The sequence below is a fragment of the Peromyscus eremicus genome, chromosome 3 (genome assembly GCF_949786415.1).
Source record: "Peromyscus eremicus chromosome 3, PerEre_H2_v1, whole genome shotgun sequence".
NCBI classification, from domain to species: Eukaryota; Metazoa; Chordata; class Mammalia; order Rodentia; family Cricetidae; genus Peromyscus; species Peromyscus eremicus.
Window position 1 is genome coordinate 69759909 of NC_081418.1, and position 18471 is coordinate 69778379.

Consider the following 18471-nt stretch of genomic DNA (forward strand, 5'->3'; position numbering starts at 1 on the left):
GGGTGATAAAGACTCCTGTCTATTGCCTGTGCTTAGGGCATGATGTGCATAAAGCCTGGTAGATCTTTAAGAGTCTCAGACATTTCCCTGGCTCTCTCTCAATTCACAAGTCACTGTATGCTCGCTCTCTCTTCTCTCTCTCTCTCTCTCTCTCTCTCTCTCTCTCTCTCTCTCTCTCTCTCTTGCTTTTGCTCTCTGACTAAATAAACCTAAGACTTTGAATGTTTAACAGCAAAACCACTCACCTAAACTCCATTGCTCTGCTCTTGTATTTGTTGGTGGCCTTCTCTTCATCACAGAGAGCAGCATCTGTCGTCCCTTTTTAAGACTTTAGCAGGGGTAGTTGAGCTCAGCAGCTACCCCTAGGTTCCTCACTGCCTTGTCTGCCTTCTTCAAAGCCAGGAGGGACCAGTCACCCGTGGAGTGTGAGTGGAAAACACGCCTGCCATCTGTGGGCAGAGCTCCAGCAAGCCACACAGCAGTTCTTCAGTGACCTTTTGGCGTCCCGCACTCAGAGCCACCGTTTGGAAATGGTGGCATTACAGGGCAGAGGGAACAAGAATCAACACACAGCTGTCTACCGACCAGAAAAGCCACCCTGAAAGTCATTACACTCGACTGGATTTCATAAAATGAAGAACAATCATTTGTGTGTCTGTTGTCACTTGAATACTTGGGTTTATTTGTTACTGCAGCAAAGCCTGTCCTGCCCTGCCTAGAACAGTAGCATTGAAATTTTTAAGTCAACAAAGTAAGTGAATTTAAAGAAAATATTAACTAAATAATGGTTCTGGATATATCAAAACCGATCCAAAGGATGTTCAATGTCATGTGACATCCAACCTTCTTCCCTCTCTGGGAACCAGGACCAGGATGGAGTGAAACTCATCCAGGGGTTCCAAACAGCACAAAGTACAATTCGTGAGGCAAGTTGGAGCCTTTGCCTCCTTGGTGACCATATTAAACTGTCTCTAAAAGGTGGGGGGCAGCAGGAATTGGAATCTTTGGGGACTGAAGGAGAAGATTTAAAATCATCTCCTTTTCCATGAGTCACCGGTATGGCACGTTCCCATTACATTCCTTGGATGGCACTCAGCTCTGCCACAGCTCAGTCACATCAGTGATGGACTGAGCTTCCTTGTGGCCCTGACAGGTTAAGTAATGGGATGCACGAGTCGGTAGCATATGCCTCTTGGTCAGTTTTTCCTTTTCCAGCCCTGAAGGTCTCCCTGAGGTTAAAATCCTTATTTAACTCACTTCACTAAACTAGACAGGGCTGGACACACAGAGAATTTGCAGATGAGAAACCCAAGTCTTGATTAGAGAGAGCCAGAGCTGAGGGGGAGAAGGGCCAGAATTGAAGTTCTGTCCATTCAAGTCAAGAGCATGCGGCCCAGGAACCCTCCATCCCCTACCACGCCACTAGATGGGGTGCTAGAGAAGTGCAAGGTGAAGCTTGTCATGGACAGTGGCCACAGTGTCTTGTAGTTAACCATTTGACCACATGAATTAATCTGCCTCCGAACCTAAATACCTCAAGAGAAGAGGCTGGTGTGGTCTTGGCGGTCTAACAATGGCTGTCTCCTGATGGAAAGGTCAAGCATCTGGTAGCTGTTCTGTCTAAGAAACCAGATACTTCAGTATTCCATCGCTACTGCTGGAGTCCTAGAGCACTCATGGTTTTCAATCTACACGGAAATCCCAAAAGGTAGGTTCTAATACCAGTGACGAATTGCCTCAGAAACAAGATGAGTGGATTTGCCATTGAGAATGAGGGCCAGCGCACAAAAAGCAAAAGCTTTCTTCTCCCATGTCCTTTTCTACCGGCTTCCACCAGAAGGTGTGGCCCAGATTTAGGGTGGGTCTTCCCACCTCAAATGGTCCACTCAAGAAGATCCCTCACAGGTGTGCCCAGCTGCTTGGGCTTTAGTTGATTCCAGATGTGGTCAAGTTGACAGTGGAGATGAACCACCACAGGCATTTTGAAGTAAAATGATGTCTAGCCCATGTCTTTAAAAGAGTGGGATGAGGAATAAAAAGTAAACATTTCAAATTATGTTAATCTGGTGGTGATGTGAGCGATCCCTGCTCTTCATGCTACTATACTATTCCTGTAGCCCTGTGCCAGTCTGGTGGTTCTGGTGGTGATGTGTGAGGTCTCTGTTCTTCCTGCTACTGCACTATCCTATACTATTATATGTATTTGAAATTTTTTGTAATGGAGAAAATGTAGGTCACAAACTCCTGTAATTTTCCCAGGATGCATTTCTTTTATTTGCATAACTCATAATCATCTCAACATCACAGCAAAACGTCTCTGCTCCGTCAGCCACTTTAGGAAAATGAGCAAATCAGATGCCATTGTGTTTAATGTAAGACATTCAGAGACAGACAAACTAAAGTGAGATTTGTATTTGAAACAACAGGCTGGGCCTCGGGAAGCTGGGGTCTGGGGAAGTGAAACACTACACTGTGTGTTTCCTGGGGTTTGGTGGGACTGTCTGCAAGGGATTTTCTGCTGCAGAGAACAAGGGAACTCCCTGGAGGGAGGCAGGATTATCCTGACACTAATCTGGTCCCAGCCACTAATTGGTTACACGTCTTCTGGCATTCCTCACATAACTAAAGCACTAGGGTAGGAAAGAGCCCAGGGCTCCATCTGGCCCCCAGGTTGCTCCTGTCTCTGAGACAGGCAGGACTCAGAGGGAGCCAGTAGGATTAAGCACAGCGCAGGAGAGGAGTGGCTTAGCGGAAGGTGTGGCCGAGCTCTCAAGCTTTAGCGGAATCCACAAGGATGAGGAGCTGGACATGCACAACAAGAGGAGAGGTGTGTAGAAGGAAGGAACGTGAGCAGTGGATTGTGGTGGGATAGGGCAGGTCTCCAGAGGTGCCAGGCAGCTGGAGCACAGGGCTCAGGCAGGATGTGTGACAGGGGCTAGAGCTGCTAGCTGAAGGGAGAGCATTTGGGACTTGAGTACTATGCATTAATTCATTTGTGCCTCTGTAGCAAAATACCTGAGACTCTGTGATTTAGAAAGAATAGAAATTTATTCCTAGCAATCTGGAGACTGGACATCTAAGAACAAGACGCAGACACAGGCAGGTTAAGAGTCAGGTGAAGGCTGTGTCTGGGTCTCTGCTTCCAGGATGGCACCTCACAGGCTATCCTTGTGTGACAGGAAGGCTTTGGGCTCTACCTTTAACCTTTTCTGGAATGCCATTAATCTCGTCCTGAGGGCTCTGCCTGAAGGCTTAATCTTTTCTAGAAGTCCCCACACTCGAACAATTATCAAGCTGATTAAGGGTGAGTTTGGAGGGACGCTGATTAAGGGTGAGTTTGGAGGGACGCTGATTAAGGGTGAGTTTGGAAGGACGCTGATTAAGGGTGAGTTTGGAAGGACGCTGATTAAGGGTGAGTTTGGAGGGACGCTGATTAAGGGTGAGTTTGGAGGGACGTGTTCAGGCAAGGCAACTGTAAGAGCAGTTTATCTTTGCAGTTCCAACGATAATGAATATTCACCTGAGGATTAAATCATAAGCTTTCACTTTTTAATGAGATCCACATCCCAGCTCTACACAGCAGGCAAGTAGGAAGAAATGGGGTGAACAATTGTAAAACTCGAGAAAAGACACGGTAAGGGCTTCAGTTAGGAGAGGGGGTTGGGATTTATGATCCAGGTCATAAGAGGGCCGAGCTTGGAGGGGAGCTGTGTCTGGTAAGGCTGGCCGCAGGACAGCAGGGACAGGAGGTGAAGGGGAGATGCCCACTCTGGGGGAGAGGATGGGAGGGCAATGCCTGCCTGCTCTGATGTCCAGATGGAAGGCCCACAGTGTGAAGTTTGAGCTGCCCACCTCCTGGTACCACACATCTTAGCACAAGAGCAGCATCTCTCACCAGCACCCCAATCCCAGAAGTCATGCATTAAGCATTGCTTCTCATGTCTGGTGCCAGCAGCAGGGTCCCACTCTGGCAGGAACCATAGACCGTGCACCACCAGCTGTCAATCATTTTTAAAAGGCGTGGAAGTTTAAGAGGGAGAGGTATATCACAGTGGGCACTTGGGTTTCTGAGTACAGCTTGCCTGCACAGACGTTTTTACCTGTCCTGCTCCCTTGGGCTAGTTTGGTTTGGGGTCTAAATGATAGCTACAGCCCCAAGCCCACCTTGCTATTGTTGCCCCAAATACTGCATTCTGACTTAATGAGTTGGCAGGATTTGCAGATACAGAGGATACATCTTGGATTTAACAGTAAAAACTGAAAAATGGGCACTGCCGCCTGGTACACATAAGTGATGACTGATGAATTACTAAGTAGAATGCTGCATGCAAAGCCAGGTGTCGGGGCGGGTCAAATGTCTAAGTGGTTTTGATGTGGCATCTGCCACTAACTTTCTGCATCAAAAAGCGTTCAGCCACTGGGGAGGTGGCAGAAATCCTGCCGCTGGCTCTGACTAGTACTGCAGAGATCTGCAGTGACTCCCAGGCATCTGCAGAGGTCGGTGGGAGGGGTGAGTGGAGATGCCCTTCCCAGCATCTCTTCCCACTCTTCTCCACAGCACCACAGCCCAACTCCACACTCTGCGGCTCCCAGCCGGGAGTCAGCAGCCCTGACTACACTACACTACATGTGAGACTCAGAACGAAATGGAAATGTGGGGATCTCTGTTTCAAAGTGGGGGAAAGTTTACACTCGAAACCTTTCACCTTCTCCAGTCTGTCTCAACTTAGGTGCTTTTTATTTGCTACTTAATGTCATGCCAAGTAAAGAAAAATTAAGATGTAAAATCATTTGTGTAATTTTTTTAAATGTTATTTTTATTAGACAATCATAATTTAAAGGCAAATATTTTTGGATGTTTTCATTCATGTGCAGAATCAATAAAATCATGTAGATTTGATGTTCTGCCTCCCTGGTGCATATGGATCTTATTCTTACCAGAACAGTGGTAAGAGTGGTTACAGTGTCACAAAGTAACACAGCATTAGGGTCTTCTCATTGCTGTATAGTATTCCATTGCATGAGTATATATGTATAGTAATATATACCAAAGTATATTTACATATTCTCTTTTGTTTCCATTGAGAAGTACTGTTGCAAACAGTTTTGAACATACCGTTTACTACACGTGTATACAAGAGAGCCGTGTATACAAAGAGCTATGTATACGTGTATACAAAGAGCTATGCTCTTCAGCGTACTTACAGCCTCAGTACAGAGCATGCATGTTACCAGAAGACTCTATGGCATGCCTGGAGGCACTTTGGGTTGCATCCTGCAATAGTGCATGGGCCTAGAGGGAAATACTGATGTAATCCAAAAAAGTCTGGGGTTCAGTTCCTAGTAAGTTGTCACCTACTTTCTTAATTTTGACAAATGTATGTAGTTTATAAGATGCCAACATTAGAAGCAATCAGGTGAGCAGATTCTCTAGAGGAGAATTCTCTATGTAGATTCTGAAACTTACATGACAATCTAAAGCGATTCCAAGATTAAAAGCTTAATAAAAAGAGATTTTCTTAGCACAGACTTCACTAAGAATTACTAGCTTTAAATATCAAACAGCATTTAAGAGTTAAAGCAGCTCTCGGCTGTCTGGGTTGAACGTCTGTTGCTGTGTTTAGGAGATTATTAGAGATCTGGTCAGCTCGGGTCTACATAGTTCTGTGACTAACTGTCTAATCTTTGAGGTGTAATGTTTACAAATAAGTAATAAAACAATGGAACTGTAGAGCCAGCTAGGTTCTTAAAGAAAATACTCACAGCCGGGCGGTGGTGGCGCACGCCTTTAATCCCAGCACTCTGGAGGCAGAGGCAGACAGATCTCTGTGAGTTCTAGGCCAGCCTGGTCTACAGAGTGAGATCCAAGACAGGCACCCAAAATACACAGAGAAACCTTGTCTCACCCCCCCCCCATCAAAAAAAAAGAAAAGGAAAGAAAATACTCACTAAGGACCTAGTACAGGCTCTTACGGCTTGCTGGCCCAAATACCTGATATTCTGAGTCTTTCCTCTAAATGTTCAATGGTGACTACAGTTCTTAACACAGGTTACACCAAGTCCTGTCCTCTCTTTCTGGAAGATAGAGACCAAACATATAGGAAATAAGGTCTCAAGTCCTCCTTTCTGAAGCGACTACACTAGCTTGCTCATTTGAAGGCAGCTGGAGACATCCTTGCCTTATTTGTGCCAATGACTAGGAAGTTAGGCCTGCAATTTCCACAGACTGCTGCCCTAAGGGACAGTCACTGACTGTCTGTAGAGAGGCCCTGAGTTCTGTTGTGATGTGTGTGCAAACCCTTTCTGTGTTGCCCCCTTTCTAGCCTGCCACCCAGTACATGCTCTGGAACCACTGGGATGCTGTGTGAAATCCCTTTTCTGCCAAGGGCAAGAAGCAGTGTGGGCAAAACATGGATGTCTTCCAGCATCATGTTTCAGGGAAAACAGAGGGACAGTGGAATCCTCAGGCTGCCTTTTGTCTCTGGGTCCTGAGAGTTCCGTCTCATTGTAAGGAGAACATCCACCCAGAATCTTGGCAAGTGCTGAAGCAGAGAGGCACTGAGCGCCAGCTCCCTGGCTCTGATGAAATAATGTGAATAGCTTAGGATGTTTCCAGGCCCCTGGGAATAAGGTCATGCAAAGGGCACTGGCTCAGGGGTGAATCGGAAGGAAGAAAGGAAGGAAGGAAGGAAGGAAGGAAAGAAGGAAGGAAGAGCAGGCTGAGGTCACTGAGCTGCAACAGGACGGTTAGCAGGGCTCACAGAAGGGCCAACTGCAGGAGCTGTACCAAGGCCAAAGGGAAAAAAATAGTGGCTCATCCTTTGGAAGAAGTTAGCCATTCTACAGTAAGTCTATCCTCACTGCCAGGCCAGCTCTACCCCTCCATCCAACACTTCCGCCACTCACAACTGTAACCAACGCTACCCAGGCTCAGGGGACTGAGGTTGGAAGGCAAATGATATGAAAGAGAACACATCACACAAGAGCCTGTTGAGCAAAAATGGGGAGTTTAAAAGAGAGATCAAGGGAATCTCCAAATAAAGCACAGTGGTCTAGATCAAAGCAGAAAGTAGAGTCACCCAGAACCAGAGCAGCCTCCGGCTTGCCTCAGTTTCTGGCTCTGGTTCCCCGCCCCCTCCGGTCCTCTGTGAGCACGGCTGAGCATTGTGAGCAAACTTCCCGTGCTCACCTTACTGAGCTCCAGTACAGTAGACAAACACTGCTGCTGATTGACTTCTGAGAGGTTCTGCTATGCCCAGCTCAGAAACGGAGTTGGCATGCTGGTGGAGTCACAAAGCTAGAGTGATGAATCTAGTCTTACAGTCCTTCCCAAAGTGATGAGAACCGAGAAGACTGGGGCCCATAGAGGCCCCCAAAGACATACCACATGTGGAAAATTCCTCTCCTAGCAAATTCAGAAAATAGTGCCTTAGTCGTCTTCTTTCGGAGCTCCTCCTCTGTTCTCCAGTTTAAATTCATCTGCTTGGACACTGGAATCCTCATGAACAGGAAAAGACAGAGAAGGAGGCTAATAACGACCACCCACTAACTTTCAAGCTGTCTGTGAATGGGTCAGAGTCTGTGGCTAGATCTGGGCTCCCTTGGTGTCCTTTCCTGCTCTTCATGCTGGAATTCACACTGGAGAAGAAATGTTACCAAAGTCTGGAAGCATGCGGGCACCAAGGGCAGCTCTTCAGCCAGACTGGCATTCCAGCATACCACTCATTGGTGGAAGTCACAACTGGCAGAGGCCATAACTGTTGCTTTAAGAAAGCAGGCCAGGCTGGGTACATTAGAAATGAGAAGGAATCTGATGGTGGGAAAGCTGCTCTCAATTAATGAGACAATGTGAGCCTGGGCTTTCCTGATAGATGCCATGGTTAAGTGCTAGCCAGTCCTTCTGAGGTTGTACCCCTGTAGTGGTTTGAAAGAAAATGGCCCCCAAAGGGAGTGGCACTATTAGGAGGTGTGGCCTTGTTGGAGGAAGTGTGTCACTATGGGGGTCGGCTTTGAGGTCTCTTATGCTCAAGCTATAGTCAGTGTGGCACACAGTTTTTTTCCTGTTGCCTGTGGATCAAGATGTAGAAAGAACCCTCAGCTCCTTCTCCAGCACCATGCCTGCTTCCATGCTACCGTGCCCCACCATGATGATAATGGATGAAACCTTTGGAGTATAAGCCACCCCAATTTAGTGCTTTCCTTGATAAGAGTTGCCGTGGTCACAGTGTCTCTTCACAGCAGTAGAAACCCTAACCGTGACACCCTATACAAACCTCAGTCCAGGATGGTGACTTGAAACCCAAGGCCACAGGCAGTGAGCATCTGTGAGCCCCGGTGGATCGGCGCCATGGCCTTGGAAAGCTCTCCCAGGCCTGTTTCCTCCCTAAGTACCATTGCCCAGAGGCCAGGTGTATGGTGGGAGCTACAACAATACCGTGTAATTAAGATAAAATGTTCTTGGCTACATCTCAGGCATATTCTTTTATGACCAGAACAAAGGGTTAGTTGATGAAGTAATTTTTGGTGGGGAAAACTGTAGCATCTATAATTAAATGAACGCTTAGGGTTGGTTGGTTGGTTGGTTGGTTTTTCAATATCCCATTATGCTTGCCATACAGAGTCTCCAAAGCTCATGTTTCCTAATTTATTATCACTCATGACAGTCCTCTGGGATCCAGTAATTGAATTTCACTGTTGCCGTTACCATACCCACCAACAAGCACGTCTTCCTGAGCAGAATCAGTCAAGTGTCCACTGTGCTCAAAGGATTGGTGTCCAGGGTGGAGATTAGTCTCAGACCAGGAGGGCCGCGCACATCTCACACGACTGAGACTGGCTGTCACTTGTGAGCTGAGAGCACAGGAAGCTGTGTGCAGTCAGGTCACCTTGAACATCATCCTCAGCTGGCAAACCCTGGGAATCCTTGCTGAAAAGAAAACTGTGACGTTCCAAATGGGCTTCCATCAGATGACCAGATGGAGTCACTGCCAAATAGACACTCCTCGGGGGGACAAAGGTCTGCATACAGGAAATTCTGTAACAAGATATTGAAATTCCATCTAGTAAATAAACTGAATAAGTAAATAAATAATAAAAAATGTAGACTGAAGGCCTGTATTTTCCTTATACTGGAAACAGCTAAATAAAAAGTCAGAATTGTAAATGCATCTTAGTGTGACAAGGGAGGGCACAATATCCTCTGAATCCAGCATCATTTTAAACCAGTCTCAAGGGAATTCTTATCTTAACATGAACATTTTTTAAAGTGCTCTATTTCTCAAAGATTGACTCCCAAATATGGACTGTGCAGGATTTAGCTGCTGCTTGCCTCCTGGGAGCCCTTGGGGAGTCATCAAATGCTGAGCCTTGAGATCCTGCAAACCCTTCTTCAGGGTCTAGCCTGCTGGGTCTGCCTGGTCCTGCCCTCCATGCACCCTTCCAAACCTCCCACATCTAGCCTCAGACTCATGAGGCCTCAACCCTTGTCAAAGAACTGCAGGCAGCTAAGGAATTCTGAGAGCAGGAGAAATCGTCTTCCTTGGGGAAGGGCGCAGCTACTTGTTATCCAGTACCAAATGGTCAGCCCTGAAAATACATATACACTAGCAATGTTATACAAACTGAGAAGGTTGTGTTAATATAGTTAGGAATAAATGTGCGCGCGCGCGCGCGCGCGCGCATACACACACACACACACACACACACACACACACACACACACACTCGACCAGCTTTGTTCCTCTAGAGAGCCTAGATTAACGCAGAGATCAAGGAGATGGTACCTAGGAGAGGTTAGAGGGAGGGAAAGGAAGGGGAATATTACGTGATTATATTATAATCTCAAAAACAAAAATAGATAGACAAAAATGTGAGCCTCCACCACTTTACCTGGAAAATGAGTTCTCAGACTTCATGTCCCTTACCCAAAATGCTGAGGACCAGAAGTGTTCAGAATTTCAGTTTTCCTTCCAGATTTTGAAACATTTTCACATTAATAATGAGATACCTTGAGGATATATCAGTAGCCTAAATATGAAACTTCCTTAACATTTTGCAGACTTCTTATACACAGAGCCTGGCTTTCAATGTCCCCGGATTTTTACCTCCACCTACGCACGAGGTTCGATGAGGCATCTTCCACTGGTGAGTCAGCCACTCAGCGCTCAGGAGTGTCGGATTCTGGATCTTCCCCCTAGAGATCCTCAGCCTCTGGCTAGTCAGTTGGCTCCAGAGAGAACTGAGATACAAAGGCAAGGGCCTGACAAGGCACCAGCATCCAGACTGGGCAGAATTCCTCTCTGCTGTGGCATCTGTTGAGGAAATGAAACACGTGAGAGAATAACACACACATGTTGAGGGCAGGGGTTAACTTCAACTGTTTTTCTCTGTTGCTCTCCATTTTATTGTTTGAGAGTCTCTCAATGAGCCCAAAGCTTGTCATTTCAGCTAGACTAGCTGAACAGCAAGATCCCAGGATCCTCTTGTCTCTGACCCTTAATTGTGGGGTTAAAGGCACGTGTGGCCACATCCAGCTTTTTGGTGGGTACTGGGAATTTGAACTGGGGTCCTATAGCTTATTCATCAAGTGCTCTTATCCACTGAGTGATTTCCCCATCACTGCCCCCCAAAAGAATTTTTTATGGTTTTTCGAGACAGGGTTTTTCTGTGTAGTTTTGCGCCTTTCCTGGATCTCGTTCTGTAGACAAGGCTGGCCTTGAACTCATAGAGATCCACCTGGCTCTGCCTCCCGAGTGCTGGGATCAAAGGCCTGTGCCACCACCACTCGGCTAAAGAATTTTTAAAACATTGCAATATCAGTAAACAGACAGAAGGGACTCTGCAGGGAGCTGATCCACCCAGTTCCATCCCCACCATATTGGAGAACACGGAGAGAAGCAGGCCCCTCAGATGAGCACCCCATATTTCTGAAGGCATTAGGCCAAGGACTTGAGAAATGTCCAAGAAGCAGAAATTTGCATGCCACTGGAGACTAAATTCTCTTTGAACCTTAGATCATATTTCAAATCAGACACTGTCAGCATCCTAAAAACAATGGCCATTCTAATGAATGAGCTGGAATCCTCCAGCTTCGGCCCTTACACTTCACTTTGCCACGTCCAGATTCTTTGTCTGAAAACACTGACCATCCTGCCAGTCCTCCATCACTTCCTCATCTTACGTGCTAGTCAACAGTCAACCACCCAAGGACAGAAGAGCAAGGAGGATGAGTTGTATCATGTCCCTTCCAGATCTGTGTGTGAATTCTACTCCCTGCACACAGCATGGCCTTACATGGAAGCAGAGTTACTGCAGGTACAATTAGTCAACATGAGGGCCTGTGGAGTAGGTGAGTCCCCTATTCCGTCCTGGCTGTTGTAAGCAGAAGTTTGAACACAGAGACATAGATATGGAGGATGTGCCACTCAGAGATCAGGGCAGATTGTGAGTCCACAGGCTGAGGAACACAAGACTGTAAACAGAACAATGGAAACCAGACCAGAGGATGCCACGAGAAGATTCCAGGCCTCAGAATAAACCCACGCTGGGATCCCTTTTTGGACCTTCATCCTCCAGACTGCAATAACATGGCTCTGTGTTTTAAGACTCCAAGTTTGTAGTTCTTTGTTCTGGATGTCCTAACAACACGTTACAGGTGTTGGCAACAACTTCATGGAAATATTGTCCTGGTGGTTTCTTTACCCCTGACCTAGCACAGCCAGAGACTAAGCACTAGCTACACACTGGCTCCCACACAGCTGTGTCCCACTATCTCAGGGCATCTTGGAGCTGTTCCATAAACCCCAGGCCAGCCGGGCAGTGGTGGCACACACCTTTAATCCCAGCACTCAGGGAGGCAGAGGTAGATGGATCTCTGAGAGTTTGAGGCCAGCCTGGTCTACAGAGTCAGTTCCAGGACAGCCAGGACTGCACAGAGAAACCTGTCTCGAAGAAAACAAAAATAAATAATAAAATAAAATAAAATATAAAAACCCAGACCAGAAAGTGGTGAGTGCTATGGTAGGGTGAGGTGGGGAAGAAAACACACAGCTATTCAAGGCTATATCATTCACCTCAGCCCCAATCAGACTGCAATCACAGCCAGAGAGATGCTAGCTCAGATTGTCCACGGTCTGCAGCCTTGCTCAGCTCCCTTATAAGGGAAAACTATGCCCTTGAAGTCTTGCAGACTGGAATAGCTGCTGCAAATCTGAGCTTTCTGATAAGGATGAGAGCCCAATGCCATTTTCCCTCTTCAGTAAAAATAGAACAAAGTCCAAAGAGGAAAGAATATATAAAAAAACCCGTCTCTCTCCCCTTCCTTCCTTCCTCCCTCCCTCCCCATTTTTCTGTCTCTTTCTCTGCCTCTGTCCCTCCGTGGAGGGGTCCACTGACACAGACAATTCTCTCCCACTGGAGTGAGTCCCCGCTCCTTGCTGCACATTCACAAGAATGGAGACATTAGCTTCTGTGCCCCGGTGCAATGATGATACATGGGCCAAGTCAGCGGCCCTATCAGCTACGGAGGCTGCTCTCTCTGGCAAGCGCAGATAACCGCTCACCTGGCAGGGCTCCTTGCCTGTACTTCAATTCATGTCCACAAGTGTCCCTTATCTCACAGAAACACCTGTCTTTCTGTGACAGAAAGAAATTAATAAATTATCAATAGTCCTTGAATTTTTTAAAGTCTGTGTCCTGATTTTGCGGGAGAAGTGAGTGGAGTGTGGAAGACAAAGTGGAGTGAAGTCGTCCGTGTGTGTATATGTGTGTGGTGTGTGTGTGTGTGTGTGTGTGTGTGTGTGTGTGTGTGTGTGTGTGAGAGAGAGAGAGAGAGAGAGAGACAGAGACAGAGACAGACACAGAGACACAAAGACACAGAGAGAGACAGAGACAGAGAGAGACAGAGAGAGGAAGAGGGAGAGAGAGAGAGAATACATTCTTCCATGTTCTAGAAAAGAGAAAGCCTGACTTTGATAGAGCAAAAGTTTTTCAGTAAAACTTCATTCCTAACAGGGCAGACTCCAAAGGGAGCATTTAAAAGTGCACTAGTGTTTCCTGCGACTCTACCCTGTGATGCACACTGGGTGAAGAGGAGAGCTAAGAGACTTGAGGTGATCTTAGACTCACTCCGAACACTCCGAAGTCTACAGGAAGACACAAACAGAAGACATCTGCACTAAATCTCCCAATTATCTTGTTGCTGTTGTTGTTTTTAGCAACATCTGTTGTATCCAGGCTGGCCTTCAACTCCGGAGCTACAGCCAAAGCTGACCTTAAATGTCGGATTCTCCTGCCTACACCTCCTGAGTGCTGGGAGTACAAGAGTGCACTGTGGTACCTGGTTTATGTAGTGGTGGGGATCAAACCAGGGCTTTGGAGCTGCTAGGCAAGCACGCTTCCAAGTAAGCTTCTCTCTTGGACCCCAAATTCTCCCCCTTTGAGGAACGTATTTCCACATTACAGATAGAAACACTAGAATCACATTACACCCCCAGTTAAGTACACTATGTCACAGCATCTGTCAGTTTTCAATGGTGGCTGGATAAATGTATATGTGAGCAGAACTGCAACCATTAAATGACCTTCTCCAACACAAGGATGCATGTAACTCTCACCAAAGGACCTGGCATCTGAGTTACAGCAGGGAAAGATTGAGCAGCTGCCTTGCAGCTCTGGGTAATAAGCCAGGGAGGGGACAAAGAACTCTCTACTAGTGCTGTCTGTAGAGACCGAAAAAAAAAAAAAAAAAGCAAGGCAGACATCTTATCATCTTATCCTTAGGGAGCTCAGATCGGAAAGAACTGACCTTGCACTGTACAATCGTGACCCAGTCATGTCAAGACAGACTGAAGCATTTGTGGCCGGGAGGCAGCTATATGTCCCTGGAATACGAAGGATGAATTATGTAACACCAAACACTGTCTTTACATATTCCATAAATTAAGAAAACTAGGCAGAAAGCGAAGGTCAAAACCATACAGAACTACAGCATGAGTTTCACAGTGTACTGGGAGACGCATAGCTACATGGTACATCTTAAGACAAGCCACTGAGGTTTTATCTGTCATGATGAGCAAGACTGAAGTGGCCGAGTACCAGGATTGGCAGCAAGAACTGGGAGCTGAACAGCCTGGCTTTGAATCATCTCCAGCACCTCCCGACTGGGGATGTCAGCGCAGATCCATATCTGCTCCACGACCAGGCTTTGGCTCTAATGTGGGAAGTACTTCAGCAGTGGGTCTTATGAAGACTGAGTGACTGGATGCAACATGCAGTGTAATAATAAAAGCATGAAATACCCCAGACTCCGGAGCAGTACATAAGTGAAAGGGTTCACGGACAATACCGAGGTAACGATCTCAAATACAGTCTCTCCCTGATGTGCCCCGACCTCATTTTCTAATACTTTGCTGTAAACAGCATCACAATTAGTCGTTTCACTTTTCTTGTATCAGTGAGCTGGTTTTCTTTGTCGCAGCGCTGAGCTGTGGTGACAGCTCTGGAGTATCAGGCTTCTCGCTCATCTTACTTTTCTCCCATCAGTATTGGTTTCGGTTACACGGTTGCCTAAGTGAACCACGTACAGTGGGAAGTCCTGGCCTGCTGTGAGACGCTGTCCCTTCCTAGTCAATGCAACATTTAGAGAGACATCTAGGTGAAAGTTCACGAGGCCATAATGAAAGACGTTCCCATGCTGATGTCAGCCGCACACAGAGGACTTTAGAAAACACAGAACTCTCCACATTACTAAACCATTTCCATAGCACCAAAGCAAACCTCACATACAGAGCTGATTGTCTGCAAAATGAATCTCACATTAATTCATTTGAAAAATATAAAATCACCAGGTTTTACACACTATTACAAAATTTAACCTAATTCCTTCTTCATGCGTACAAACTCTTCAAAAAACACAATCCATTCAAACAAGAGCATTTCTTCTTGGGGCTGGAGAGATGGTTCAGTGGTTAAGAGCACTGGCTGCTCTTCCAGAGATCCTGAGTTCAATTCCCAGCAACCACATGGTGGCTCACAACCATCCACAATAGGATCCAATGCCTTCTTCTGAAATGCAGGCATATATACAGACAGAACACTCATATACATAAAACACAAAAGTAAATACATAAATAAATACATCTTTAAAACAGAAAATTTCTTCTTTTTTATAGATGATATAAGCTACTGAAAAAAAAAATACCTGAAGTCTTGAGTGTGCTACTTGACAAATAAGCCTACAGAATGCTAGAAGAATCTGGTCTGTAGTGTATGCTAGCAACAGCTAAACCTGAATCTGCTAAAGAAAATTCTTACTTGACTCAATTCCTCAGTCATGGCCTAAGATAAGAAATGACACATTCATCTCTGAGGATAAAACTATTTCCGTGTTTTGAACCAACGTCCAGTATTGAGCTATTAATATAACTTCCAGGATAAGCTAGGGAGAAAAGCAGCTTACCAGTGCGATAAATCAGTCGATAAAACTGGACCTCAGTGATGACCCACCGCTGAAGCCATGAGAAAGATACTTAATGTGGTGGACATTAATATGACAGAGTACCTAATGAGAAGTTATGGCATACACCAACAGGTGGAGGATTTCAGTCAGTAAATAGAGACTTTTAAAAATGACAGATATTCGAGATGAAAAATTCCTTGAAGGCATTTTTAGCAGGTGGGGTTAAAATTAGCAATCTCAAAAAGAGGCCAAATGAAATGCATTTTTTAAAGTATGAGCCACCATGTGGTTGCTGGGAATTGAACTCAGGACCTTTGGAAGAGCAGTCAGTGCTCTTAACCTCTGAGCCATCTCACAAGCCCATTTTTTAAAGTATGAAAGGAAAAAGAAACCATTCTAGCCAGGAGTTATACAGTGGGATTATATGGTTGACACTTGTGTAATTAGATTCCCAGATTACAAAAAGATAGCAGAAAGAAATATTGAAAGGTGCCTGTAAAACACCAAGAATTCACTAAAACTATTGAAAGAGAATCATCCTCAGGCCCAAGGATTCCAGAGAGACCTAAGCAGTTATGGTTACAGAAATGGTTTTCCTTTTTTTTTTTTAATTTTTAGAGACAGGGTCCAGGGTGGCTACTCACTAGGTAAATCAGACTGGCCTTGAAGTGGTGATGATCCTCCTGCCTCAGCCTCCTCACTACTAGGATTACAGAACTGTGCCTAAATGCTGGGATTCAATCGCTTCTTCAACTGACTATAAGATAGAGGTTGAAAGGATTTTTCTTAAAGGGGCAGATAGTAAGTATTTTATGCCTCATAAACTATGTGTTCTCAGCCTGAGTTACTCCACTTTGCTATTTCAGCATGAGAGCAGCCATAGACTAAACATAAACAAATCAGGACAACCATGAGCCAAGACAAGCTGTCACAAGGGCCTTGCATAGTTCTACACAGTGATAACACAGGCACTGGGGAAGTGGAACTAAACTTTGAGGCTAGCCTGGGCTATAGATTGAGATCGTCTCAAAACAATAAAACAATATGGTTTTGTTTATTAAAGGAAGTAGCTTGTCTACAGAGCCAATCCCTACTCTAAAATAAAATTTTTCTCTTGAAAAAAAGTTCATATACTGTACATGAAATATACATCATCATGCATGAGAAGGCTCCCTGTGGTTAATATAAAATGAAGGTTGTAACCTCTAGAGCAGAAAGCTCCTCGAACTAAGTTTAGCAAGTCCATAAAATATATAGTTGATCAATGTGTAGAAGTCACCTTATTGTGAGGTAGACAATGACCCAACTAGACATCTTATGCCACCAAGTAAAACTTCCAGTGCCCCAAATGGGTTACATCTTGTTGAGTCCTTGGCTAAAGGGATCTCATAACCTGATGGTAAGGTCCCATTGCTGGAAACACAACTTACTTATGTCATTGAATACAGGGAAATTGAGCTGGTGTCCAACTGGAAGCTTTACCCCTACTGACTAGTGTTCATGATGTTAAAATGCACTTTGCAGGATACTGGAGGAGAAAAGTAATCATCAGTATCACCTAGCTACAAATCCTTTGACCTACAACAGCAACCTGCCTGAAAGATATACTGTTATAATAGTGGCACAAATGTTATGGAAGTAACCAATCATGGTTTGATTGAATTTAAGGTCCATCCTGTGAGATAAAAGTCATACCTGACACTGCTAAAATGGCCTATTCTTCTTCTGAAGGAGCATAACAATAAAATGACTCCAAATGACAAATTGCTGTAACTATAGATTAGAGCATCATGCAACCCTCATCAGAGAAACTTCTCCTTGCAGTAGATGGTGATTAACAAAGAGACCAACAACTGGACAATGTACAGAGAGAGGGACCTTGGAACATGCAATCCTAAATGGGATGTCTTTATCCCTCAAGGCTCAGGGATCTATTCAGAAGAGAAAGCAGAAAGCTTGTAAGAACCAGAAGTGATAGATGACTCCAAGGAAAAACCATCATCCAAACACAACAGGATTAATGCACATACGAACTCACAGAGACCGTGAAGAGAAGAGAAGTGGACATAAAGTTCCACCCATAACCAAAAAACTATTTGCAACTGATGATACCTTCTAGGAAATGGAAAATTAATTTTCCTCAATGGAGTATCATTGGGTATATCAACCATACTCCCAGGCAGGCCCCTTGCCCAGGAGTAGTAGATCAACACAAAATAGACTCTACTAATGTGTGTGTGTGTGTGTGTGTGTGTGTGTGTGTGTGTGTGTATCTTTTGTATTGTTTTGGTAGTTTTTTTCTTACTGATTTTTTTGTAGTTTGTTTTGACTTTTGTTTTATAGTTTTTTCTCTCTTTTTTTTTTTAGAAAGAGAGAGAACAACAAAGTTGGTGGGTAGGGGGGTAGGGAGGACCTGGGAGAGTTGGGGAGGGGTAAAGAACATGATTAAGCAACATTGTATAAAAAACGTTTAATAAAAAAAAGAAAAAATGGAACTAAAACCCATTTATGATAGCCTCAAAAAGCTGTGAAATACAGACAGTGCTAACAACACAGATTTAAGTTTGTTTGTTTGTTTGCTTGTTTTTTCTAAAAACCACACAATATCTATCAGGAGGTAAATTCATTGAGAGATGTGCAGCATTCACAGATCCAGGGTTATCAGTAAGAGGTCAGTTCTTGTAGGGGTGATGGTGCCTGTCTGTAATCCCAGCACTCAGGAGCTGGGGGCAGAAAAATCACAAGTTCTAGAACAATCCATGTCACATGACGAGACTTGTCTCATATACACAAAACATTCAGCTCTCCTCCAAATCAATCAACTGTACCTACTGCAACCCTACTGTTTGTATTCTCCCAAACGCCAAATTCATACATTGAAATGGTAATCCCCAGGAAATGGCATTAGGAAGTAAGGCCTTTGGGACAGACACACTTAGGCCTTAAGACAGAGCCCTTGTGAATGGCATTTGGACTCTTATAAAAGAGGCCATAGACTGGGCTACTTTGCTCCT

General features: G+C 45.0%; 1 long non-coding RNA gene across 1 annotated transcript; it reads left to right on the forward strand.

The window, feature by feature from the left end:
* Nucleotides 1-6523: 6523 nt before the first annotated feature.
* On the forward strand, nucleotides 6524-9098 carry LOC131906968 (uncharacterized). Its single transcript, XR_009378255.1, has 2 exons — nucleotides 6524-6845; nucleotides 8664-9098. It is a non-coding gene; the product is annotated as an uncharacterized LOC131906968 (long non-coding RNA).
* Nucleotides 9099-18471: the final 9373 nt, after the last annotated feature.